This window comes from Orcinus orca, chromosome 14 (genome assembly GCF_937001465.1).
Source record: "Orcinus orca chromosome 14, mOrcOrc1.1, whole genome shotgun sequence".
NCBI classification, from domain to species: domain Eukaryota; kingdom Metazoa; phylum Chordata; class Mammalia; order Artiodactyla; family Delphinidae; genus Orcinus; species Orcinus orca.
The window spans coordinates 9,504,540-9,531,235 of NC_064572.1; positions in this window are offsets into that span (position 1 = coordinate 9,504,540).

Genomic DNA, 26,696 nt, shown 5'->3' on the forward strand with positions numbered 1-26,696 from the left:
TAGCTGTGGGCAATGCAGCACAGGGGGAAGTAAATGTCAGGAAAAAGAGAATAATCTACCATAACAGCTTATGAAAAAGGAAGAAGCGGGGAAGGAAACAAACTAGCCAAAGAACCAACATAATAACAACAAAATTAGCACAGGGAGATCAGCTCGGTGCTTTGTGACCGCCTGGAGGGGTGGGATAGGGAGGGTGGGAGGGAGGGAGATGCAAGAGGGAAGAGATATGGGAACATATGTATATGTATAACTGATTCACTTTGTTATAAAGCAGAAACTAACACACCATTGTAAAGCCATTATACCCCAATAAAGATGTAAAAAAAAAATAACAACAAAATTGAAAAGTAACGTGCATTTTTCAAGAGCCATGCGAGGAACTAGAAATATGTTGGTCCATGTACGAGACTCATGACAAGATTAAAAGGAAAGGCTTCTCTTAACTAAAAAGGAAAGAAATAATTTTGTGACTGAAAATACAGATGTTTCCAAAGACCTCCTGGAATATCATATAATTTGGGCCTAATCTGTGTCAAAAACAACTGTGTTGCTACCATACACACTGAATAAGAGAAAATATAGTTAACATTACTCAGATTAATGGAATATGTCCAAATCTGAAAAACCCTATAATTTATATCCTAAGTTGCTCAGGGGCTGGCTGAAGTTATTTGATGGCCACTAGGAGTAATCTTTAGAAAATTATAAAGGACTATCACATAAAGAGAGAAAAATATTGTGCATTATCAGTTAATTAATTTTTCCTTTTATTTATTTTAGTATTATGGATAAATTCACATAGCAAAACCTTACTTAATGTTTGTTCCCAGAAAACATATAATGATAGAATAGTTCCAAGAATATGTAGTAGTGCATTACGAGCAAGTGGGATTAATTCCAGGAACACAAGGATAATTACACCCATTTATGAATAAAAACCGTGAAAAAATATATATTTCCTAAACATAAAAAGTATACAAGTATCTCAATATCTATCTCAGCCCCCAGCCCAGCGTCTTATTTGATGAGGAAACACTGACATTCCTGCTCAAGTCAAGAGCAGTAAAGTCACTACTATTTTGCATTGGTTTTGAAATATTAGCCAACAATTTAACGTACATACATCTAATAGTCTCTACACAGAGACATAGAATAGAATAGAGCTGAAAAGAGTAGGTCACCAATTAGAAGATGACATCAAAGATTTCATCTACAATAATGATGAGGCATATAAAATGCTTAGGTATATCTTAAAATGTGAAGAAAACTTGGAAACACTCCTGGAAGACAGGAAGGTAGAATTGAACAAATGGAAAGGCATCCCATGTTCTTGGACAGAAAGATTCAACGTCACCAGCGTTCTGGGAGTGGAGATGAGGGTGGACACATTTTCCTTTACCGCCCTTCACCAGGTCTTATGACTTCACCTGTGCAAGTCTGCACAGGTGTAAGTGTAGGGTTAGGCATAACGAATGGGGCTGAGAGCTAAAAGTGATCCTGGATGCTAAATAACATTTTTATGGGGTTGCCCCCTGTATTGAAATCTGCCCTCTCTCTTCTTGGAAGGAGATCCACTGACCTCTATCTTAAGTGATGCATGCTACGTCCTTCTTTTGGAAAAATCCCACTACCTTCTCACAGGATTAGAATCCTACTGTCTTCTACCATCAGGGCAATAACAGACTCTACTCCCAAATTCTGAACTAGTCAGGGAAGCTACTACCCTGGGAAGTGAGTAGAGATGGCAAGACTTTTGAGAAAACACTTGGGTTTTGTTACCTCAAGTCCAGCACTGCCTCCCAATGAGGTCTGTCATCTGCTGTGAGGTAGACCCACACCACATTCTTCCTGGGACCCTCCAGGGACCACCTGCTGGATGAAACGTACAGGCTTGCATCTCAGAGTCCACGATTTAAATCCAAAGAAAGGAAGAGACACGATTTCTTCAATGCAACAAAATCTCCAAAAGTTGCCTTGCCCGCACCAGAGATAATGTTCCTCAGAGGAATGTAGTTCTACCTTGTTCAGCCTCCTGCACTGACTCCGCCGAAGCTCTCCTGGTGCACAAGCAACAGCATCCAATGTGATGCCTCTTCTAACAACAGAGCCATCTCCCTCCAGTGGTTAACGCTGGGGCCACACAAAGATAGGGCTAAACTTTGCAATGACCTTGGGCTGGATTAATGCTTGAATAACCAGCATAAAGATACAGAGTCCCTTATTCCTGGTAAGGGAGATATCTATATATATCTATATCCATCTCATCTATGTCTATATGTCTCTATATATCTTTATCCCCTTTAGCCTGAGTCAGGGACTTTTTGATCCTCGAGTTACACATCACAAAAGATATAGAAGTAGATTCGCCAAAATGTTTATACTGGTTATTACTGGGTGGCAGGAAAAGTAACATTTTTTCTTTTCTTTTTTTGTTGGTATTTTTCACAGTAGATTCTGCTTCTCTTGCAATTAAACCTGAGTTTTTAAAAGGTAAAATGAGGACTAATTAAGCTACAGAAGTGAGAAATGCCTCACTGTGTGTGGGAATAGCTCCTGTGTAATCACAATCACGGAATGTGTGCGGACCAGTAAATTAAACCACACTCAACCGTAAAGTCCTAAGGATAAAAAAGATTAGCTGTAATACCAACCTTATCTTTTAGGTTTTTCAGTTTAACAACCATTTATTGAGCTCTTATGATGTGCTAAGTGCTAGAGATATAAAAATTATTAAAAATATAACCTTGGGGCCCAGGGAATTGTGGCTTGATGGTCTATACTCTTTTCTCTAGGTGGCCTCGTGTGAAAAGAAACACATCTCCACACCACGAGACATTCCCTTCCTACTTCATTATATTCTGTAGCTATGAATTAACAATGTACAAGGTGGTCAAGGCAGCAGTGGGCGTTGGTGGGTCTAGACTTCTGTGGACCCGGGCGCTCCAACTTTGAAAGCTCCACCCCACATCATTAGGTAATTGCACCCCACCCTGGGCGGTATTTCATGTTTGAAAGACTCTCTCCCTAGGGGCAAGGACTTTATCTTTCTCATTCACGGTTGGATCTCCAGCACCTCAAACAGCATGAAGACGATCAATCAATCCTTGCAGAATAAAATGATGATTGTAGGTAGGGCCTTTAGTTTACAGTTGGCTGTGTTTTATCCGGTACCGTGAGCTTGCGCAGAAACCTGTGAACTGGAAATGCTAATTATTAGAATTCTAATTCTAACTCAAATCATTTTCAAATACGGTATATTTTTATGAGTAGTGACTTAAATATGTAATGGGTGGACATATGAATAATGAACATATGAATAATCCTTTGTTAATTCTGATATGATTGGGAGTGCTTTGTGTGTGACCTGGAGCCAGTTTTTTCTCATGTTTCAGGTATTTTAATAGTGTACCAGTTCTGTGTGTGTGTACTCCCTCTGAAGAGTCTAAGGATACAGTGTGGGATGTGGAGAGGCAGGGAAGGTAGGCTTCACGAGGGTAAGGAAGGGAAGCAACCTCTTGTGGCTATTATGGTCCAGCCAGTCGGAGGGGCTCGGTCCCGGAGGGCTGGATTCCGCTCCCGGCTGGGGACTGACACTGGTTTTGTTCAGGGCCCCGCACGAAACTTTTGTTCACGGCCCAGGTCAGTGCAGAAAGGAGGTCCCCTTCCAGCTCCAGGATCCCTGTGGGTGGCTTCCCTTTTCCATATGTTCCCCTGAAAGCGTGCTGCCGACGACTTGCCTTGAGGTTCCCTGCAAACGCGTCTCTGAAGTGCAGTGCCGGGAGGCTGGATGTGCTGTTTCCAGATGGTACCAAATAGCCTCTTGAGATCGGCCTGGCAGGGGACATGCTTAGAAGGAGAGAAAACAAAGGAGGCCCTGGGGGTTTTAAACAGTCAGGGGCCTTGGATGGGACATAGGAAGAAAGCTGGCAGAAGGGGCTGGAGACAGGCAGAGGAGCAGATAGATCTTGGCCAACAGAGGTCATCCATCCTGGACAATCATAAGGAAGCCAGTCTCATCACCAGACGACACGACACTACTAGTATCATTTAAATACGATGATCACACCTGCTTCTGACTGCCCGTCACATGAAAACACTGCTCTGGTAGCATATTCAAGAGCCAGAAAGAGATGTCTTATTTCTCTGATATATAACTAGTGCTAATTTTGTGCTTACTTTGGGTCATGCATTTATCATATTTAATTCACAAAGTCACCTGAAGACGTAGATGTTATTAATTCCTCTAGCATGGATAGAGGTTTAGAGAAGTTTAAAAAAATTAAAAAACTTATCCAAGACCACACATCTAGTAGGTGGCAGATCTGACCTGTATACCAAGGAGGGTGGAACCAAAGCTGGGGCTAAACTACCTCCATCTCATTGAAAATCCACCCTCTCCATTTTCCAGACACAATGCCCTTTTGCATCTGAGCCCTGCCCTGTTGCCTGAGAGCCACTGACCCCTTCGCGGTCCTACTCTTTGTCCTTAGGTTTATCCTGGTCCGACGATGATCTGGTGCTCAACACACTGCTGAGTCACCTGGCTAGCTCTGGGTGATTACTATTTCCTTTGTTCTGCTGGGATGGCAACTATGTAGCTGACTTAGGTCAGCCCCTCGGAAGCAGATCCTGAGAGAGGATTTGAGTACAAGTGGTTTACTGGGGAGCTGATTCCAGGAATCCCCTGTACGTTGTGTGGAAGTGAGACAGACAAGGAAGAACGCCAGTGAAGGATACACTCTGGGCAGGTTATTGAGCCAATTCTGGGAGAGCATCAAGCACACTTCTGAATATTGCCCTCCAAGGGGTGTGGAAGTTAAGGATACTTATCCTCCAGCTCTCGTCCATCAGAGGGATTTAATCCACGGGCTCCAGGGGCAGCCTGGCAGGAAGTGCCTGGGCAGAGACTGCAGGTGCTTGCAGCAGGACACGATGCAGTGCACGCTGGAGTGGTGAGCTCCATGGGGCTTGGGGGTAGGGGTGCAGTGCGGGGCACCATCAGGCAAGGAGTCAGCATCCTTCTCAAAATCAGCTCTCCAAGCAGTGACTCCCCATCAATTAGAGTTGGTACCCAAGATGGAACCCATCTCATGTCCCTTCTACCTACCAGCCTATGTAACTTCTAAAGACTTCATGTAATGAAGAAGGTGGGTCAATGACCTCTAATGTCACCTACGGTAATGCTTTTCTGTGACTACGTCACCATATACACCCATGAACTTGACTGGTTGAATTAGCTTTCTTGGAAGTTTTTCTATAAACACTGGAGCCAACTAAACACTCAACGTCCTTTTTTTTTTTTTACTGCAGTATAGTTGATTTACAATGTTGTGTTAATTTCCGCTCAAGGCTTTTGTCATAGAGATTGCTATCATTAGTGTCTTCTGTCATGTACCAGTGAGGTTGACATTCTGAACCTGACTTAAGAACTTCACATTGATTCCTTTTAAATTTTATGATGTTAGTTTTAGGGTCCATCATTCCAGCTTAAAAAAAAAAAAACTTTTTCACAGTGCAATTCTGTCATCCAAGAAAAGAGTCCTCTCCCCAAGCTTTGGGCAGCTGCAAATTTAGTAAACAGGTTGGTCTTTGGTTTTACAAAATTTGTTAGAAATGTTTAGCAGGGTGGGGCTGAAGATAGAGCCCTTGACTAGAGACCTCCCTTCCTGTGGCATGGGATTCATGATAAATGGGAGAGAAAGCCTTACAATCTTCAGTCACTGGGGGCGTCCAGGGTAGGGACGCTTGGCGTTACCGCGCAGGCTGGACTCCCAGCTATTTGAACCAATCTAATGGAGAGGGTGCAAAGCAAGGACCCTGGGCGCTTTCCCCATCAGAATGACTCATTGCCCTTGGTCAGGTGCATCTGGTTCTTCTCCCTTATGCATTTCCTCGGCCAAAATGGAAGTGACAGCCCCTCTCCAGGGATGCTAGCAAAGCCCTCAGGTCTCTGGCTAGGAGCTGGTGTGTAACCCAGATTCAGGTACCACCTCATGATTGCTACCGCGGTTTCTAAAGCATCTTCGTCCTCCATCTCCGGCTCAGCATGCCCTTCTGTGTTTCTCCTTCAGCGTTTTCCTGTGGCTGGCATCTGCTCGGTTCTATTCTGACTCTCCCTCCTGAGAGCTAGCCAGCTGTCCACATCAGGTGAATCTTTGGGAGGACACCGGGCCTGAAAGTGTTTGCATGTGTGTATCTGTGAGTGAGTCTGGGCATGTTTGTGGAAGGGGATGAGGCGAAGAGGAGGGTGTAAGTGGGCTCCAGCTGACCTGGTTTGCATGAAGCATGTTTGTACACAATTGGTACATTTCCAACCATTACCATTCACATCATTTCTTGCAGGAGGCCGGGGAGGGCCCTGCTGCCGGCACCGCCTGGGCACTTGTTCCATGCATCCCTCTTTGTGCCTCTTCTGATGTCAGCGGCCTCTTCCAGATGGCCCTGCTCCCCCTGCACCCTCTGAAATGCTGTCCTGTCCCTAGCAGCCCTTCCCAGAGAGCGGGAAGGTATAGGTTGCGATGAATTGGTGGAAGGTGCAGCATGAGGAGGACAGAGCCCTCAGGTCTGATGGCCATTTCAGGAGAGACTTGACTCCTTTTGCCAGTGGTTGTGACCTAGACCTCAGATACCTGTGTCCCCCAGTCCATTCTCACAGACTTTTGATGTTCATCAAGATGTGTCATTTATGCAAGAACCCAGAAGAAAGTGCTTTGAAAATTTTAAAGCTTTGTAAAACATATAAAATATTCGTGGTGTGATTTGTGAAGCCTTTACAGACCCCCATTCATATTTCGTGTACATTTACACACACACACACACACACACTCACACACACATACCCAGTCACATTTTCCTCATCTGTTGAGCCAGCCCTGACAGACACCATCTAATTACGTGTTATCATGAATAAATAATACTAGCAGAGCAAGAAGGAAGAGTTGGAAAACACAAAGTGTCTGTGTTTATGATACTCAGAACCTCTTTTCCTAGTCGCTACAGTTCCATTCCATTTACCTGTCCAAGGACCAGAGGGTTAGGTGATGGATATGAGGTCACCCCTCTCCATGCCCTAGAACAGACACACCCCGGCTGGCTGACCTTCCCATAGTGAGACAAGGATATTAGCTATGGTCATGTCCTCATCCGTAAAGAACGATGCTGCTGGGTATCGCTGTTTTGTTCTTTCTGCGTAACGCAACCTGTGCTCTACGTCCATTAATGTGCAGTCCTTCGAAACTCTTTCAACTCTTCCAGAGCTACTTGACGTGGTAGGGGGACTGTCCTTTTCCTGCCCAGTATGTGGGCTGCTGAAGTGCACTGTCACAAGCAGTTATTTTAAATATGAAGACAATAAGAGAGACTCTGACCACGACAGCGCTTGCAGCCCGGCCAGGAAAGCACCCACCAGCTGTTTCCAGCCCCTGTCTGTTCTCTTCTTCCACCAGGCACTACCCCAACGTGTGCACTGTGTTTACGTATGGAGAGCTCTTTAGCATCTCTTAACTCATTTGATCTTCACAGCAGCCTTCTAAAGTCTGGCAGGCAAGGGCTTTATGAGTCCCGTCTTAGAGACAATAATATTGGTGTTCCCTGGCACCTCAAACATACACGACCAGCTCCTACACTCCCTTTTATGGCAGGGTGAGTTACGGAAAAATTAATAGTAGGGCTGTCATTTATCTTTTTTTTAACATCTTTATTAGAGTATAATTGCTTTACAATGGTGTGTCGGTTTCTGCTTTATAACAAAGTGAATCAGTTATACATATACATATGTTCCCATATCTCTTCCCTCTTGCGTCTCCCTCCCTCCCACTCTCCCTATCCCACCCCTCTAGGTGGTCACAAAGCACCGAACTGATCTCCCTGTGCTATGCGGCTGCTTCCCACTACCTATCTACCTTACGTTTGGTAGTGTATATATGTCCATGCCTCTCTCTCACTTTGTCCCAGCTTACCCTTCCCCCTCCCTGTGTCCTCAAGTCCCTTCTCTAGTAGGTCTGCATCTTTATTCCCGTCTTGCCCCTAGGTGCTTCTGACAATTTTCTTTTTTTTTTCTTTTTTTTCTTTTTTTTCAATTCCATATATATGTGTTAGCATACAGTATTTGCTTTTCTTTTTCTGAATTACTTCACTCTGTATGACAGTCTCTAGGTCCATCCACCTCACTACAAATAACTCAGTTTCGTTCCTTTTTAGGGCTGTCATTTTTGATCTTTTGACTTACCAGCAAAAAAGAGAAAACATTGGGGCTTCCCTGGTGGCGCAGTGGTTGAGAGTACGCCTGCCGATGCAGGGGATACGGGGTCGTGCCCTGGTCCGGGAAGATCCCACATGCCGCGGAGCGGCTGGGCCCGTGAGCCATGGCCGCTGAGCCTGCGCGTCCGGAGCCTGTGCTCCGCAACGGGAGAGGCCACAGCAGTGAGAGGCCCACGTACCGCAAAAAAAAAAAAAAAAAAAAAAGAGAGAGAACATTGAATTGCTTACTGCACCCTCATAGGAGAGATTGCTAGGCCACTGGGATCTGGGTTCTGGCCAATCCACCCCTTGGGCAAGTGGACAGCTATAATGCACATAAAAAGTTTACTTTGTTGCCAACCTTAGAATATTGAGGAGATTTTCCCATAAATTTCCCATCGATTTCTGGCTTCTCTTGGAAACACTGGGAGATCTCCCAAGTTGGAGATCTTCCAGGTGAGTGGATGGTCGCTGTAGATAGCAGGAGACAGCAAAGGTCCCCATAGGAGGGTCTGATGGCAGGAAGAGGGGACTAACAGGCATCTCCCTTCCAGCCCCACGTTGGCCAGTAGCCAGAGTCCTGGGGTGCAGTCTCCAAAGACTGAAACCCAGGAGGCCTTCTCCAATGTCGTGGGCTGCATTAGCCATGAGACTTTTATAAAACCCCAAGAAGATGAAAGAAGGGAGGGTCCCTGAAAATGGCCGAGATTGAATTTTTTACCAAAGTTGACAAATCGAAGGCTTAGAGCCAGATATAATCTGATTCAAAACGAAAAAAATTAAATGATGTGCTGACACGGGGCTCTTGGGACTTTGTGATAGCCAAGCTTTTCCTTGGAGAGACTTTTCCCTGTAGAGATCTCTTTTCCCCAGAGACATCCCTCTGGGGTCTCTACCAACAAAGAGAAAGTCTTTTCACTCCTATCACAGTCTTCCTACTGGAAAATACAACACCCCCTGAGGATGTATTTTTCCATTCAATAGTTTTAAATTCAATTTATATATTCTTCTTATTAAAGTACTAGGTGTTCATTGTACATAAGTTAGAAAATTCAGAAAAAAGACTCCATTCCTGAATTCCTATTATTCAGGGATATTGTTAATGTTTTGGTACACAGACTTATAAAGAAGCTATGGAGAAAAAAGAATGAAATGATGCCATTTGCAGCAACATGGATGGGCCTAGAGATTATCATACTAGGTAAATCAGGCAAAGAAAGACAAATATTATATATTACTTACATGTGGGATCTAAAAAAATGATACAAAGGACCTTATTTACAAAATAAAAATAGAGTCACAGACATTGAAAACAAACTTATGGTTACCAAAGGGGGAAGGGGGCAGAGGGATAAATTAGAAGTTTGAGATTAACACACACACATTACTATATATAAAATAGATAAACAACAGGGACCTGCTGTATAGCACAGGAAACTATATTCATATCTTGTAATAACCTATAATGGGAAAGAATTTGAAAAAGAATATATATATATATATACATATACATATATATATATAAAAAACTGAATCACTTTGCTGTAGACCTGAAACTAACACAGCATTGTAAATCAACTATACTTCAATTAAAAATAAAAAAGATGGTACCATACAGGTACAATCTTACTATTATTTACATACTAGCAAGTATAGTCCAAAAAAAGAAGCTATGGAGAAACTAAATAGTTTCTCTTTCTCTCTCTGTCATATATACACACACACGTAAACATATACACAAACTTTTATTCATATGTACATATATCTATGTACAACTATATAGACACGGTTTGCTAAAACCAAAATCTTCCCAACTTTTAAATTAGAGCTAAAAGCCTCCTTCCTCCAGGGAACCTTAAGATCAGTTTACCAGCCCATTCTCTGCCCTACCTCTTCATCTCAAGATATTCCTTCCTACTGATTATTTCTTTTTTAACCTGGGCGTGATGTTTTGGCTTCCCATGCCTCTCCTATTTGTATGTACTCCAAATGAAGATGGAAATGTTTCAGGAGCAGCTTGTAATTACACAGGGACTTCAAATATTGCACAGTCAACGTCTCACCAATCTCCCCCTCTGTCCCAGGTCACATCGGCAGAAAACGGGACGTCTCCAGGTATGGTGTTGTGAGCGTGGTGTCTGCCCATCCATGGCTCCATTTGGGCAACTTTGCCGTCTCTGTTCCTTGGTCTTGGCTCATGCAATTATTTATTTTGCATTTTTTATTTATAAAATGAGGAGGAAATGAACACAAAAAAGTAGTGGTGTTCCAATGATAAGAAGATTAATTGAATTGATACAAAGAACAATTAGATGGTCCCAAAGTATCAAATCTTCAGCCTTAGCAAGATAGTTATTGGAATTAAGCAAGTCAACAGCATGATCAGCTGGGAAGGAAAGAAATAAAAGTGATCACATTAGATGCTAAATAAGTACCAATGGCTGGATCTCAATTGTGTGGTATAAATAGGGATTTCAAAATACTTTTTAGCTCTCTGGGAATGAAACATTTATTGACCATATATAGCAGACACAAAAAGTCACTTCCAATTCTAAATAACTTGAAAATTCAAAGTTACATTTTTATCAAGTTATTATTCTAACTGTATCTAGACGCTCACAATTCTTAAATTCCCAATTATTCTCCTCTCCCCCACCCCTCATTTTATTACCCCCGTCAACAAAAGTATTCCTTCTTTAGTGATTCTTGTTTCCAACCAGGTGATTGATTTATATTTCAGGGAAACAGGAATAATGGACGACGCTAGGACTTTGGAACTTTCAACCTTTGACAAAATTTTCATTCAAATGTAAACATAAATAGAACCTGAGCAAATGGCATCTAATAATAATCCCCTAAACTCATTTAAATATTCTGGGTGAAACATGTCACTGATTTGCCTATGACCTTTTAGAAAAGTTGTCGTTTTGGTAAAATACTGTACCTATTATTAAACTGAATTTGCATTGACTATGTTTTAGTGTATTTATAAATGGTGAACTCAGTTTCTGAAATTAAACTTTTTATTTGCAATTTTCTAAAAAATAAAAAACAACAACAACAAAAAACCCCCCAGCTTGTTGGTTAAATCTTCAACTCTAAACAGATAGACTGAGTCAATCGCAACAAACCTGGACACTTGATTTATGACAAAGATGCGCCTGCAACGTAAGGGGAAAGGATGGTGTTTTCAATAAATATGTATATGTGTGTGTGTGTGTCGGGGAAATGTTAAATGAATATCTGCATTAAAAAAACAAACAGACAAATCCAACCTCACACCACACACAAAATGAAATTCCAGGTGGACTGTACATCTAAATGTGGAAGGTAAAACAGTACATTTCTAGAAGACAACATAGGAGAATAGCTTCATGACCCTGAAAAGCAAAGACTTTCTTAAAAGGACACACATACAAAAACAGCATGAAAGACTGATAACTTGGACCTCATTAAAATTTAGAACATTTGTTGATCAAAAGATACGAATAAGAGAGTGAAAAGGGAAATCTACTGAAAGAAGATATTTACAATATAAGTAAGTGACAAAGGACTCAATCCAGAATATTTTTTAAAACTCCTAAGAATCATTAAGAAAAAGAGAGACAAACAATTAAAAAATGGGCCAAAAAGTTCAATGGATATTTCATAAAAGATGATACCAAGTACCTCAACATCATTATTAACTGAGGAAATAGAAAATAAAAACACAAGGTATTACAACACCCCTGATTCCCTCCCCACCTCCCATCCTTGAAGAGCTAAAAAAGGTGACAGAAATACCAAGTACACAATATGTAACAATGGAGACTCTGATCTCCTGTTTGGTGAATATACCTAAGATCGTATATATTCCTATAAACCAGCAATTCTACCTTAGATATATGCCAGCAGAAATGAACGCATACCTGCACCAAAAGGCATGTCTGACAATGTTTATAGCAGCATTATTTTAATACATCAAAATTGCAAATAGTAGAATGAATACTCTACAGCCATGGAAATGAATGAACTACTGCTATAGCCAAGAACGTGGAGGAATTTCACAAACATAATGCTGACTGAAATAAGTCATTCACAAAATAACATACACCATATGATTCCATGTATGTAGAGTTCAAAAGTAGTCGAACCTAATCTACGGTATTAGAAGTTGGAATGTAGGTTACCTTTAAGTAGAGGTTAATGACTGCACACTGATGACTTGTGCACCTCTCTGTTTAAATATTACACTTCAATTAAGATTAAAATCTTATTTAAAAATAATCTTTTACCTGGCAGAAACCGCCTCTTGTTCTGTAGTATAGGAATAGTATGGTGTAGTGAGAACCTACTAATACCTTTCCCCCAGATGACTTACTTGTTATCCCAGTGCAATATACTAATAGTCTCCCTCCTTTTAATAATTCTGTATACAAAGGAGGTGTATATAATGTTCCAATAACTTACTTCTATTTTCTTACTCCAATACATTTTAATTATAGCTACACGGTAATAATTTGTAACTCGCTGTCATTTTGTCAGTTTTAAAAATTTTCTCCCGGAATCGTCTCTATATTCGTTCATATTGATTGTTCTGATAAAATTCAGAATTAACCTGTTTGTGATGCAAGAAGAGAATTCTACTGATATTACGTAACCGTGTGATTCATTTGGAGACAGTTGTTACTATTATGTCTCCTGCCCTTAAATGGTTTCCACATTTGCTGACATCAGTCACCACTCCCTTGATATAATAGAAAAGAAATCAGGAGATCTAAACTTAAGCCCTTGTTCTGCCACTAAATGCTTCGAGACAGTCACTTCACTGTAGAAATATTGTATTTCTCCTTTTGTGAACTGATTTCTCATATCTTTTAATCATTTTTTCTTTGGGTTTGCTTTCGCTGTTTAATTTTGATACATCATTATTTTGTTGTTTGCTTTTAGTGTAGAGAGTGTTGAATTTCCTTTTGTGTAGTTTTATTATTTTACTGGGGTTTAATTACACATGATGACATATATGTAATGGTTAATGATTTCTGACAAACCACACCCTCCCCTGTATCACACAGCCCGTCAAGATATAAAACATTTACATCATACCAAAAAAGATCCTTCATGACACTTCCTAGCAATCTCTGGTCCCCATCCCTCCAGAAGCAACCTCTGTTCCAGTTATTTCACTGTCGATTAGCTTTGCCTGTCCTAGAACACTACATATATAGAATCACTATACCTGCTCCTCCTTTTCCATGCATTCTGTATTTGTGAATTTGTCTACTGTACAAAATTTATTTGTAACCCCCCAAATACTGCAGTTCTTGTGGTGTTTTTGTGGTCCTTCATCGACATGGGCAGAGCAGCCAAAAATGTGAGTTGAGCTAATGTGCATGTTCACAGCTGGGACAGAACAAAGCAATGCTCACCTTCTTGCTTCAGCTCTCACACTGCAAGTGTCCTACGTGTAATTTTTCCCTTTGTGCTTTGCATTTGTGATTTTGTTGTTTAAAATAACCCCCAAGCATAGTGCTGAAGTGCTGTCTAGTGTTTCGCAGTGCGAAAAGGCTGTGATGTGCCCTATGGAGAAAGTACGTGTGTTAGATGAGCTTGTTTCATGGATTACAGTGCTGTTGGCCATGAGTTCAATGCTAACAGATCAACCATATATATTAACAAAGGTGCCTTTAGACAGAAACACACGTAAAACAAGGTTATGTATTGATAGATTGATGAAAATGTTGTAACCAGAGGCTCTCAGGGACCTAACCCTTTATTCTCCCTGGGAGTAACAGTTCAGTATTTGCTAATTCAGTGTTCATAGTGGCTTTATAGAACAGAACTACCATAAGTAACAAGAACTGGCTATGGTATGAATACATATACATTACGAAAATTATAGGTATGAAACACATGAATACGTGTTTTCACTTATCTTAGGTAGATACCTAGAAGTGGAATAGATGAATCATAAGGTAAGTATACACAACTTTAGGGAAATTGCACAACAGTTTCCATAGTGGTCAAAGTGCTTCACTTCTCCACCAACAAATTATGAAACTTCTAGCTGTTGCGTGCCTCGGCCAACATTTAGTGGTTGTTTAGCAAATCTAAGGGGTGTCCAGTGATATTTTACGATGGTTTTAATTTGCATTTTCCTGTTGAAAGATGATGTTGAGCAGTTTTTTCATATTTATAGTAGCCATCGGTATATCTGTCTTTGTGAATTGATTTTTAAAGGCTTTTGAAAAAAATTTTAAATTGAGTATTTGTCTTTTTATGATTGAGTCACAGGAGTAATTAATGTATTCTGGATGCAAGCCCTTTGTCAGATAAATGTATTGTGAACATTTATCTCCTGATCTATGGCTTGCTTATTCATTTTTTAGTAAATGTTACTGATAAACGTTCATGAGTAAAATTATTTAATTTGATAAATTCATTTTCAGTAGTTTCTTCTTTCTGAAATCTAAGAAATCTTTTCTTATCCTCATGTTGTGAAGATATTCTAATATGTATTTTCTAAAGCTTTATAGTTTTAGCTTTTATGTTTAAGTCAGTGATCCATTATAAATTAACATCTATATGGAGTGAGGTGTGAGTTGAGATTTTTTTCTTTCAAAGAGATGACCAGTTGTTTCAGAATCATTTGCTGAAAATCCTTTCCCCATGGAACTGTTTTGGTAGCTTGCCCTAAAATCAATTGACTGTATAAATGTGTATCTATTTCAGATAGATACCATTTACCCAATTTCATGCCATTAAAACATTTACCTCATTAACATAAATTTATGTCTTCAAAACAGGTAGTATAAGTACTTCAATTTTCTTCTTCTTTTTCAAGATTGTTTATTCTATTTGAAGCCCTTTTCATGTACATAAATTTTAAAAGAGGCTTGTCAGTTTCTGCAAAACAGACTGCTGGAATTTGACTTAAAATGATTTGATACATAGATTTATTTGGGAAATTATTTTGGTATTATTATTTCTTCCTTAAATGATTAATAGAATTAACAAAGGATTGATGGGGGCTTCCCTGGTGGTGCAGTGGTTGGGAGTCCGCCTGCCGATGCGGGGAACGCGGGTTTGTGCCCTGGTCCGGGAGGATTCCTCATGCCGCAGAGCGGCTGGGCCCGTGAGCCGTGGCCTCTGAGCCTGTGCGTCCGGAGCCTGTGCTCTGCAACGGGAGAGGGCACAACAGTGAGAGGCCCGCGTGCCGCAAAAAAAAAAAAAAAATGATGGATGGAATTCCTTAGTGAGTTCATCTGGACCTAGAATCTTCTTTGTGGGAAGACTTTAAACTATAAATTTAATTTCTTGAATAGGTATAGGGCTACTCAGATTTTCTATTTTTTACTTTTTAAAATTTATATCACAGAGTTGTTTACAATATCTGTGGGATCTGTAGTGATTTCCCCTCCTTCATTCTGATATTCTTTTATTTCTTTTTTTCTTGTCCATTCTAGCTAAGAAGTTATCAGTCACTTTATTAATAATTTCAGAGAACAAACTTGTTACTTTTTTATCTGTGTTTTCTATTTCATTGATTTCTTCTGTTTCAAATTTCCTTTTTTCCCTTACCTTGGTTTAATTTGCTCTTCTCCTTGCCTCTAAAGATAGATTTTTAAAGCTTTTATTTTAAGTCTTTCCTCTTTCTAGTACAAGCATTTAGAGCTATAAATTTCCCTCTAGCTGCACCCTGCAAGTTTTGATATGTGATATCTTTGTTAAGTTGGAAATATTTTCTAATTCCCTTGTAATTTTTTTCTTTGACATTAGTTATTTAGAAGTGTGTTGTTTAATTTTCTAACATCTGAGGATTTTCTGGGCTGCTTATTATTAATGACTTTTTATTTAATTTCCTTCTGGTTGAAAAATATATTCTGCCTAGTTTCAATCCTTTTAGGTTTGTTCAGACTGGTTTTATGGCCCAACATATGGTCTGTCTTGGTGTTTGGTCCATGTGCACTTGAAAAGAATGTGTTTTCTACAGTTGCTGGATGTAGTGTTTCTTAAGTATCAATCAGGTACAGTTGGTTGTTCAGTAATTGTTCTGGATGGTTGTGAAAGGCCTGGTTTCCCATCTGGCCTCCTCTGACACTAGTCCAGGTAGGGATGGTGAGGATGGAGCTACTGAATGAGGGTCCAGTAGCCTCACATCATCTCTACTGATACCATGTGATGTATCATTACTGCCAGGTAGGAGTGAAACTACCAGCTCCCCACTCAATGGCTCTGAGACCACGCGAGCAGGGGTAGGAGGCTAGTCTAAGGAGTTTTGTCTAAAAGTTTTCTTTCTTGCATGTTTCTGCCTTTCTTGGTCCTTTGACCAGAGAGAGAATCTTTTCTTTGGGCTCTTTTTGTCTTTTCTTGTTTAGTGCTTTTTACTTCCTACTTCCCCATTACCTATTTCTGCAGCACCCAGACTGGTATATAAAAGGCTAAAAGAAAATCCAAGAACTCACCACATGTAATTCTTTGGATCTGTTTTCTTCTCTCCACCTTCCATAGTCTTTTTATATTTGTTTTATGTATAATATTCAGGGTTTTTTTTTACCATACCTTAGGAGGAGGAGTAGGAAGAAGTGCACCTATTACATTTTTGTCTAGTTACCTTCATTTTTAAAAAATATTTTGTCTATTTATTTATTTGGCTGCACCAGGTCTTAGTTGCAACATGTATGTGGCATCTAGTTCCCCCACCAGGAATCAAACCCAGGCCCCCTGCGTTGGGAACTCAGGGTCCCAGCCACTGGACCACCAGGGAAGTCCCTACCTTCATTTTTGAAGAATGTTTTTGCTGGACTTCTAGGTTGGCAATGCAAACACCTTTTCTTACAATGGAAATATCTCATTCCATTGTTTCCTGAATTGTCCTGTTTCTGAGGAAAAGTCAGGAATCATTCTTACTGTTTCTCAAATATATGTAATGTGCCTTTTTGTCCTCTGGTTGCTTTTAATACTTTATTTTTATTATTGGTTTTCAGTAGTTTGGTTATGATGTACTTTAGTGTGGTTTTATTTAAGCTTATTTTACTTGAGTTTTTTTGATCTTGAATATTTCATCAAAATTGGAAAATATATAATTATTATGTTTTCAAACAGTTTTTCTCTCCCACATCTCTCTCCTCTACTTCTGTACTGTAATTATGTGTATATATATATATGTATATGTATATATATATATATATATATATTTTTTTTTTTTTTTTTTTTGCGGTATGCGGGCCTCTCACTGTTGTGGCCTCTCCCGTTGCAGAGCACAGGCTCCGGACGCGTAGGCTTAGCGGCCATGGCTCACGGGCCCAGCCGCTCCACGGCATGTGGGATCTTCCCGGACCGGGGCCCGAACCTGTGTCCCCTGCATCAGCAGGCGGACTCTCAACCACTGCGCCACCAGGGAAGCCCTGTAATTATGTATATTTTAACCTGATTGCCATTATCTTACAGATTAGTGAGGCACTCGTTATTTTTTTCTCCAGCATTTTTTTTCCCACTCTGTGCTTTAGTTTGGATAATTTCCTTAGCCCTGAATTCAAATTCACTCTTCCTTTCTGTGTCTACTCAGCTGTTAGGCCCATGAAGTAATTTTTTTATTTTAAATAACACATTATTTACTCCTAAAATTTCCAGTTTTATAGGTCCTATTTCTCTATTGAAAGTCCTTATTTGTTTCTTCATTATATTCATGTTTTTATCTAAATTCCTTACCATATTTTTGATACCGTTTTTAAAGTGTGTGTCTATTAATTCCATCATCTCTGTCATTTCAAGATAATTTTCATTATCAGGTTTTTTTCCTGGTTATTTTGAACATTTATCTGTTTTTTTGTTGTTGTTGTTATGTTCTGGGCATCATCAATGCTGTGTTGCTTGGTGTTTAGTTGTTTGGGTTTTTTTTCTTCCTTAATTGCATGTCAATTTTTGTTCTGAAAGGTTAATTTATTCTCAAACAAGCTTCATGCTATTAAGGAGTATTTTAAAAGTTTTGTTTGGATGGGCCTAAAATAATTTTTCTCTGGGGTTAGATTATCCTACTCTTATGGCATGGTCTTGCTTGCCACGGGGTCTCTGTTGAAAGTTCAGAGTACTCAGTGAAGTCTTGAGTGTCTTCCAACTTGTGCAAATTCTAATAGCTTCCAGGAAATGTGGATGGCAAGTTTGTTAGCACTGGCTAAATTTCCCATTAACCTGTGATCTGTCCAAGGTGGTGTGGAGAGAAGACTTCAACCCAGATTCTCTGGCTATAGCTCTTGTCCAGCACCTTCATCTATGAAATGGGGAGTCCTAATCCCCACTGTGTAGAGCTGTTAAAGGGATTAATCGTCAACGATAACCAGTATTAACCAGAATTCATAGTGTTCCCGGCTCCTGCTTTGTACTTTACATACGTACATGACCTTATTAGAATTCGCTACAACCCTACATGCAGCAGGTACTATATCCAAGCCCTTGAACAAAAGAGAAAACTGAGCCCAGAGAAGCCACAGCAGGTAAGAGGGGCAGATGGGGTTTCCCCCCAGGCTGCTTGCCTCCCAAGTCCATGCTCTCAGGGAGATAAGACACCTCACACAGGGCAAGGTACATGCACAGGGGGACCAACCGACTGAGCACCCCTTTCCCTTCCAGTGCACTCACCGTTCAAAGCCAAGCTCTGGCTTCTGACGTCGGGACCATATGCTTTGGTTGGATTGTCTGCTGACTGAGGTGCTTGGAGGGACAGGAAACAGAGGAAGGAGGTTTCGTGGGACCACTGGCTTTTCCTCTCCCATCCTGTCACCCTTCACAAATGACTTGCCCTTCTTTGGTTAGTGATTAAGGGGTTAGTTTTCTATCAAGTTGAAGACACAAACTGCCCAGTGTTTGAATTTCCTTATAGACCAGCGTTCTTCTCCTGCTCGGGAAATTCCATAGCTCTGTACTGGCACATCTCTGTTTGCATGTGGAAGTTCCTTTCACTTAGACGCCACTGAAGTTATCCAAACTCACCTCTTTTCCCACTGGAACACCCACCTGTCCCCTAGCGGTCCCTGCATCCTGCATTCTTGTCTCATCTCTAGGCCAGCACTGCTGATAGAACAGGCAGCAAGCCGTAATTTAAAAATGTTCAAGAGCCACATTTAAAGAAAGTAAAAAAAAAGGATGATGTATGTAAGTCAAATGGTTATGCTGTACACCTTAAATGTATACAATATTGTAAGTCAATTGTATCGATGAAACTGGACAAAAAAAGATATGGGTGAAAGTAATTGTAAGAATCTATTTTACTTAGCCTGTTATACCCAATATATTATCTTTTCAAGATGTAATCATATAAAATTATTAGATTTTTCACATTCTTCTTGCTTTGAAACTCAGCGTGTATTTTGCACTTTGGGTGCATCTCCGTTTGAACTAGGCACGTATCAAGAGCCCAATAGCCTTCTGTAACTGCCATATGGCTTGTAGCTACCATATTGTGCAGCGGAGGTCTGGGCCTTTGTTCAGGCTCATTCCTCATGGGAAAAAATCTCTCCCCCTCCTCCAGCTGGTTTAATCCTAGCCATCGCTCAAGGCCCAGCTCTGGCTGTGCTTCTTAGAGGGAAGCTTATCCAATGCCTCGGCTCACACCTTTTTCTCCTTGACTGTGTGCAGGTGTGCAGGTGACACTTCTAACCCCCGCCCCCAGTGGGCCCCGTCTCTGCCCTTTCATAGCCAACGCCCTTTCCAAGTGGCCTTGACCTACCCTCCCCGTGCAGCCCAGCTTCCCCGCCATATTTCTCTGAAGCTGCTCTCACCAAGTTCATGATCACTCCTCTGGGATTATCCTGCTTACCTCTTCCCAACGTCCTCACACCCGATCATTTCTTCTTCTCAACTCTCTCCTGCCTTGCCCACAGGATACCCTATTCTCTTGGTTTTCTTCCTCCTACTCTGGCCTCTGCTTAGCATCACATGGGGTCTTCCATTCTTCTGCCATCCTTTATATGGTTCCCTTACTATTCTGATCAACTCCCCCCACCCCATCAATTCTTTTCTCACTCCTCAGCCTCTGTTTGGACAACTTCATCAATTCCTTAGGTTTCAGCTATGAAAATAAGCTGCAGGTACCCTCATCTTTGGCTCTAATCCAAATTTCTCCCTTAGCTTCAGGTCAGAAAATACAATTCGGACTTGACATCTCCTTGGATTTGTCAATCCAACCGCGATACACATGCGCACACGTGCGCAGAGCAAGCCTATTCTTCCCTCTCTCTTCCCTGTTGTAATAAATGGCCTGACAGCCACACTGATGCTTTATCAAGACCCCAGGGCCACCCCTGATTCCTTTTTCCCCTCACTTCCCATACCTGGTCCATCAGCTGCTCATGAATGCTCATCTCAAATCCAGCCTCTTCTCTCCATCTCCTGGTGGCCATGCTGGTCCAAACCAATCATAACCCCCTGAACTTGTATCTCCTGACGGCCCTCTTTGTTTTATACACACACACACACACACACACACACACACACACACATATATATATATATCTCTATATATATCTTTTTCAGATTCTTTTCCCATATAGGTTATTACAAAATATTGAGCATAGTTCCCTGTGCTATACAGTAGGTCTTTGTTGTTTATCTATTTTATATACAGTAGTATTTATATGTTACTCCCAAATTCCTAATTTACCCCTCCCCCCTTCCCCTCTGGTAACCATAAGTCTGTTCTCTAAGTCTGTGATTCTGTTTCTGTTTTGTAAATAAGTTCATTTGTATCATATTTTAGATTCCACGTATAAGCGATATCATATGGTATTTGTATTTCTGACTGAGTTCACTTAGTATGATAATCTCTAGGTCCATCCACAATGCTGCAAATGGCATTACTTCATTCTTTTTTGTGGCTGAGTAATATTCCATTGTATATATGTGCCACATCTTCTTTATCCATTCATCTGTCAGTGGACATTAAGGTTGCTTCCATGTCCTGGCTATTGTAAATAGTGCTGCAATGAACATTGGGGTGCATGTACCTTTTCGAATTAGGGTTATCTCCAGATATATGCCCAGGAGTGGGATTGCTGGATCATATGGTAGCTCTGTTTTTAAGTTTTTAAGGAACCTCCATACTGTTCTCTATAGTGGCTACACCAATTTACATTCCCACCAACGGTGCAGGAAGATTCACTTTACTCCGGAACTTTTAATGTCTTTTCGCCTTTTCAACCAGGAAGCTCTTTTTAATTCCTAACTCAAATCCTTCAGCTTCAGCTGACCCATCTTTAGGCAAGCTCTGGTGAGCATGCCCAGCCCCACGGGGAATCCTGTAGGGAGGCAAGTACTGTGCCAAAGCAGTAGAGCCACAGTGGCACTGGGTGACCAGAGCGTCTTCATTTCTTCCTGAACCCAAACGCTGGACACAGCAGGCTGTGGCTTCCGAGAGGGCCTATCCTGCTTTGCTTAGCTGGGCACCAAAGATTCTCAGTGTCATCAGCTCTCCCACCCAAGCCAGCCCTGCAGTGCCCACACTGACTCAGGGTCAGCATGCCAGACCACATGGGACACGTTCTGAGAGCAAAGGAATGGAAGGTGTGGGGCTTCCTGCCACCTCCCTGGTGTGGGCACGCCTTTCCCTGTCTCCCCAGGGCAAGTGCTCCATGGCCGTTTCCTAACAGAGACCACTTTCACATCTCTGGATCTCTGACATCTACATGCTATTGTTAAGGATCTGATCCTCCCTGTTTTTTCCCATAAAAAAGAATAATAGAAGAGAATGGATGTGTGTGTGTATGTGAGTGTGTGCAGGGGAAGTGGGGTACGTCAGTCCATCTGCATGGATTTAATTTCCACACCGCCTTCACGTTGTGTATAAAAATAATCGGCAAATTCATATACATTTGCAAGACTTTCTTCTCAGTAAATAAGAAAATGCTTGTAATATTTCTTGGAAAAACAGAAACTTTTTTGCCTGGCAAATAATAGAGGTTCAATAGATATTACTGAATGAGTGAACATTATAAAATAAAAATAAAAGCAATTCCTTCCTCCTGTTTTCCTGCAGTGAGGAGTATGCCTCACCCCTGAGACCTGTATGTCTGGGGTTCACAGTGAGAGTTTGCCAGGATGAGTCTGGACCCACTGCCATTCTTGGAAATATTTATAAACTCTGCAGAGTCTCATGTAACTCTCTTAAGGGATGTCTATTTACCTGAATTTTACAGAAGATTCAGAGAAATTTTGATAGTTAAGGATCTTGGTCTAGTTCTCTTTTAGCAGCATTTTTCAAACTGTAGTATGGAGACTTGATGGTGTGTCTGGGTAAATCAAATTAGCAGGTTGGATACAGTTAACATCCTTCTGGGGGTTCCATTTTGCTTAAAGAATGAAGGATGGTTTTAATTTTGTGCAAACACAAAACATAGCAAAGATGTGGCAGGTGCCTTTTCAGGCCACCACCAGTGAGGAGGTTTATGGTATAAAAGTTGAGGAGAAGGCTTAAAGAGAACCTCCAGGTTTTGGGCATTTAAGAGAGGTTGTGGGGAGGACTTCCCTGGTGGCTCAGTGGTTAAGAATCTGCCTGCCAATGCAGGGGACACGGGTTTGAGCCCTGGTCCGGGAAGATCCCACATGCCGCGGAGCAACTAAGCCCATGCGCCACAACCACTGAGCCTGCGCTCTAGAGCCTGTGAGCCACAGCTACTGAGCCCGCGAGCCACAACTACTGAGCCTGCACGCCACAACTACTGAAGTCCGCGTGCCTAGAGCCCATGCTCTGCAACAAGAGGAGCCACAGCAATGAGAAGCCCGCGCACCGCAACGAAGAGTAGCCCCCGCTTGCTGCAACTAGAGAAAAGCCCGCACACAGAAACAAAGACCCAATGCAGCCAAAAATAAATAAATAAAATAAATTTTTTTAAAAAAGAACTATGTTTTAAAAAAAAAGAGAGGTTGTGGGGTTGGTGGTGATGGTGAGCGTTACGGTTAGGGTTTAAATGACAGACAATATAGTTTGAGGTTTTTTTCTTTGAAGTCTGAGATTTACCGATTTTGTGGCTTGAATTGTAGACTCATTCTAAGTACATTTAGGAAAGTAAGCACTATTTAAGAAGGGGAAACATAATAATTACCTGTAGGATCTCACAGTACACACTGCTTCATGAGTAGATCTAGAAAGATCAAATAAGCTCCAGTGCCTTCTTCCATTTTCCCTATCCACAAATGTGTGTCAGGAGGTGGAATCACAGAAGGGTGGGCATTCATGTTTTGTATCCATAAACCAGCACCCCCCGGCCCCCCCCATCATGTGACCTCCCCAGAGGTAAGTACCAGGACGCCGCCTCTGTCTGGTTCCTGAGCTTCCATTTTCGCCATCTGCAAAATGGTGCCCATTCTTCCTCGGGGTGACATTGTATGATTGTAAATTTCCATTAATCAACAAAGTCAGTTGGAGTTTTACATTTCCCCACTCCAGGGTAGAAGCTTCATGCTGAAGACAAAATTTAAAAGACCATTTTGATGTCTTATTCCTTCCACTAGTTTTCAAAAATAACAGTTGCCAGAAATGTACTGGTTTCCAGCTGTTTTCTTTCAGTCTGGTTCACAGGCCACACTGCATTAAAAATTCAGATTCCACAAAGAGGGCTTCACAGCATTGTCCTGTCTCGTATTGTAACAGGATAAAATAGGAAATTTGATCTGGGAGCAATATTGCAATTTTGATATCAGCAACTCTGCACATGTGGTTTTACCTCCTACGTCTTCCCTTTCCTCAGAGGAAGTTTTCTTAAAGATGTTTCAGCAGGCAGATGTATTACTTGTCATGATTCGGGGGTTATCTGTTGGACCGTTTTGCTATTTTTTCTGATACCAGCAACTAGAAAGAGCAGATCATTTAGCTTTAAGGGATGTAAACTGCATTGTAATCACTTCCATCCTGTGAACACGACCCGCGGTAACACACGTGTAATTCCTGTCACTAATTGAAAGACTCTCTTTTCATGGAGCTAATATAGAAATATCAGATGTGGACTGTCTTTGGAGGCTATTTTCCACCAGATGCTTTGTGGATGTGAGGGGATTAGTGGAATTCTCTAGTCCAATAAACTGTTATCTCCAAAGAATATTTTTGATGGGGCATCACAGCGACATGTGTCATGTTTTAATTTTAATACAAAGGACATTCTGTAAAGTGAATTTTGTCACATGGAGACAGATCAAGACCCTAACGCCAGAGACAGTTTGACACCTTTATCATAATTTTTCAATTATCTGCTTCTGCCTCCCTCTTTCTTCTCTCCTCTCACCATTCTTTCCTTTTATTCTATTTCTCCTCTCTAATTCTCTTTTCCTCCATTCTTGCATTTAATCCTATTTCCAATTCCCTTCATATTTGCCATCCCTCCTTTTGTTTTCATCCTCTATACAAACCTTAGACTTCCAGTAAGTATCTAGCATTGCTTGATCTCAGAGCAAGTAGATTTGAAATAATGGAATAGTGTCACATTTTAATAGTCAACTTTATTTCTATTGTAGGACATTGCATTGCAGTGGTTCCACACTAGTTGTTATGTCTAGAAAGGAAATAGTTCTAGCAAAATCCTAGTTATAACTGTAAGGATAACAAAAGCAAAGCTTTGTTAAGCCCATAGTATTTACAAGTGTAAGAAAAATACCTAAGCATTAGGAGATCAAAATTTTAAAAAACCCTGTACGAACCAGAGATGGGCTAATTATCTTGTATTCTTATTTTCATTAGAGCAAAGTTCTCAAAGGTCTTACAGCAATTTATAGCTGAGTTATAATTATTATTGAAAAAAGATATAAGTTAAACTATGCAAAATTCTTTACAATTTAGTGTTTTAGCTATGTAATATTCCTTTAAAGTAGTACACATTTTTGGATTTTTGCTGTGTTAGTTTGCTGCTTTGCCATCTAATCCCTCAAAGTAATGACTAGTAAGATTTTGATCAGAGAAACCAAATGGTTAAAGGTAAACTCAGTAGAAAAGAATAAAAGAAGTAGTGTCACTTTGTCCAAAGAGAAAGCATTTGAAATATCTTAATGATGGGTTTCAATTCAACAAATATTTACTGAGCATCTACCATGAGTTCAGTCTGTGCAAGGCCAGTGAATTAGATTCATTATTCATCTTTGAGGAGTTCACAGCCGAGGGAGAATGGTCTGAATTGTGTCCCTCTGAATTCATGTTGGTGTCCTAACCCCCAGCATTCTAGGATGCGACCATATTTGGAGACAGTATTTTTAAAGGGGTAAGTAAAAATGAGGTCATCAGGAGGGCCCTACTCCAATCTGACTGATCTCCTTATGAGAAGAGGAGATTAGGAAACAGACACACACAGGGGAGGCCCATGTGAGGACATAGGGAGAAGACTGTCATCTATAAGCCAAGGAGAGAAGCCACAGAAGGAACTAACTCTGCTGACACCTTGATCTTGGACTCCCAGCCTCCAGAACTTTGAGTACATAAATGTCTGCTGTTTAAGCCCCCTCTGTCTGTGGAGCTTTGTGATGGCAGCCCTAGAACACTTCTGAAGTGGGAGTTGGAGCCAGAGCCGGAGATGACAGGAGGATGACCAAGAGCTGTTTGTCCAGGGTTGAAGTATCCCATGGCTTTCCTGGCTACGAGGGCTTTCCTGACTGGAGGTGGATGCCGAGTGCAATTACAGATTTATATTTCTGGAAATTTGAAAGTAAACTAGCATTGCAGCAGCTTTGTGTGCATTCTCTGCTCCTCTTGCATGGGGTCAGTGGTCGCGTGGATTTGGCCTGCCTTGCTACCTTTTCTAACCCGGATGCTCTCTGGTTCACTCGGGATGACTCATCAAGCCATCACATTCCACGGTTTAGCCTACACTACCTGTTGAAGATGGCAGGGGTAGACAGAGTCCCGAGTCTGCTTGTTGTTGCCTGGTGGGTCTGTGCTGGCTGGCATGAGTCCCAGGGTCCAGGTCGAAGAGAAGAGCATCTCTATTCTCAAATGGCTGAGTTGGGAACAGCAGCAAACCACTAAATCAGGTCCAAGGGGCAATGTTCAGGATCACAACCAGAGACACATGTCAAAAAAGGATCTCCAGAGCAAAGTGTGTGTGGGAGTCTGGGATATGGATTTAGCCACAAGACTCAGAGAGCAAGGTAGGTTGAGACAACATCAGAGTCGACCAGATTGAGAGCATGGAAGGTGCTTTGGAGGAATCCTTGAGGCCGGATGCTGACTCTTTTCATGTCTGGCTGCACACTGAGTGAGTGAGCTGGGACTAAAGAGACAAACTCCATCCAGTTGTGTTCCCTATCCACACACCTCTGATAATTTCACCTAGGGATCTGCTAGGAGTTAAGTTACTCCCCCTGCACCCCTGCACTCTCCCCCGCAATTCATTTACTGATGTTCTAACCCCCAATACCTCAGAATGTGACCTTTTGGAACTAAGGTTGTTGCAGAAGTAATTCATTAAGATGAGGTCATATGAGTGGAGCATGCCCCTAATCCAATG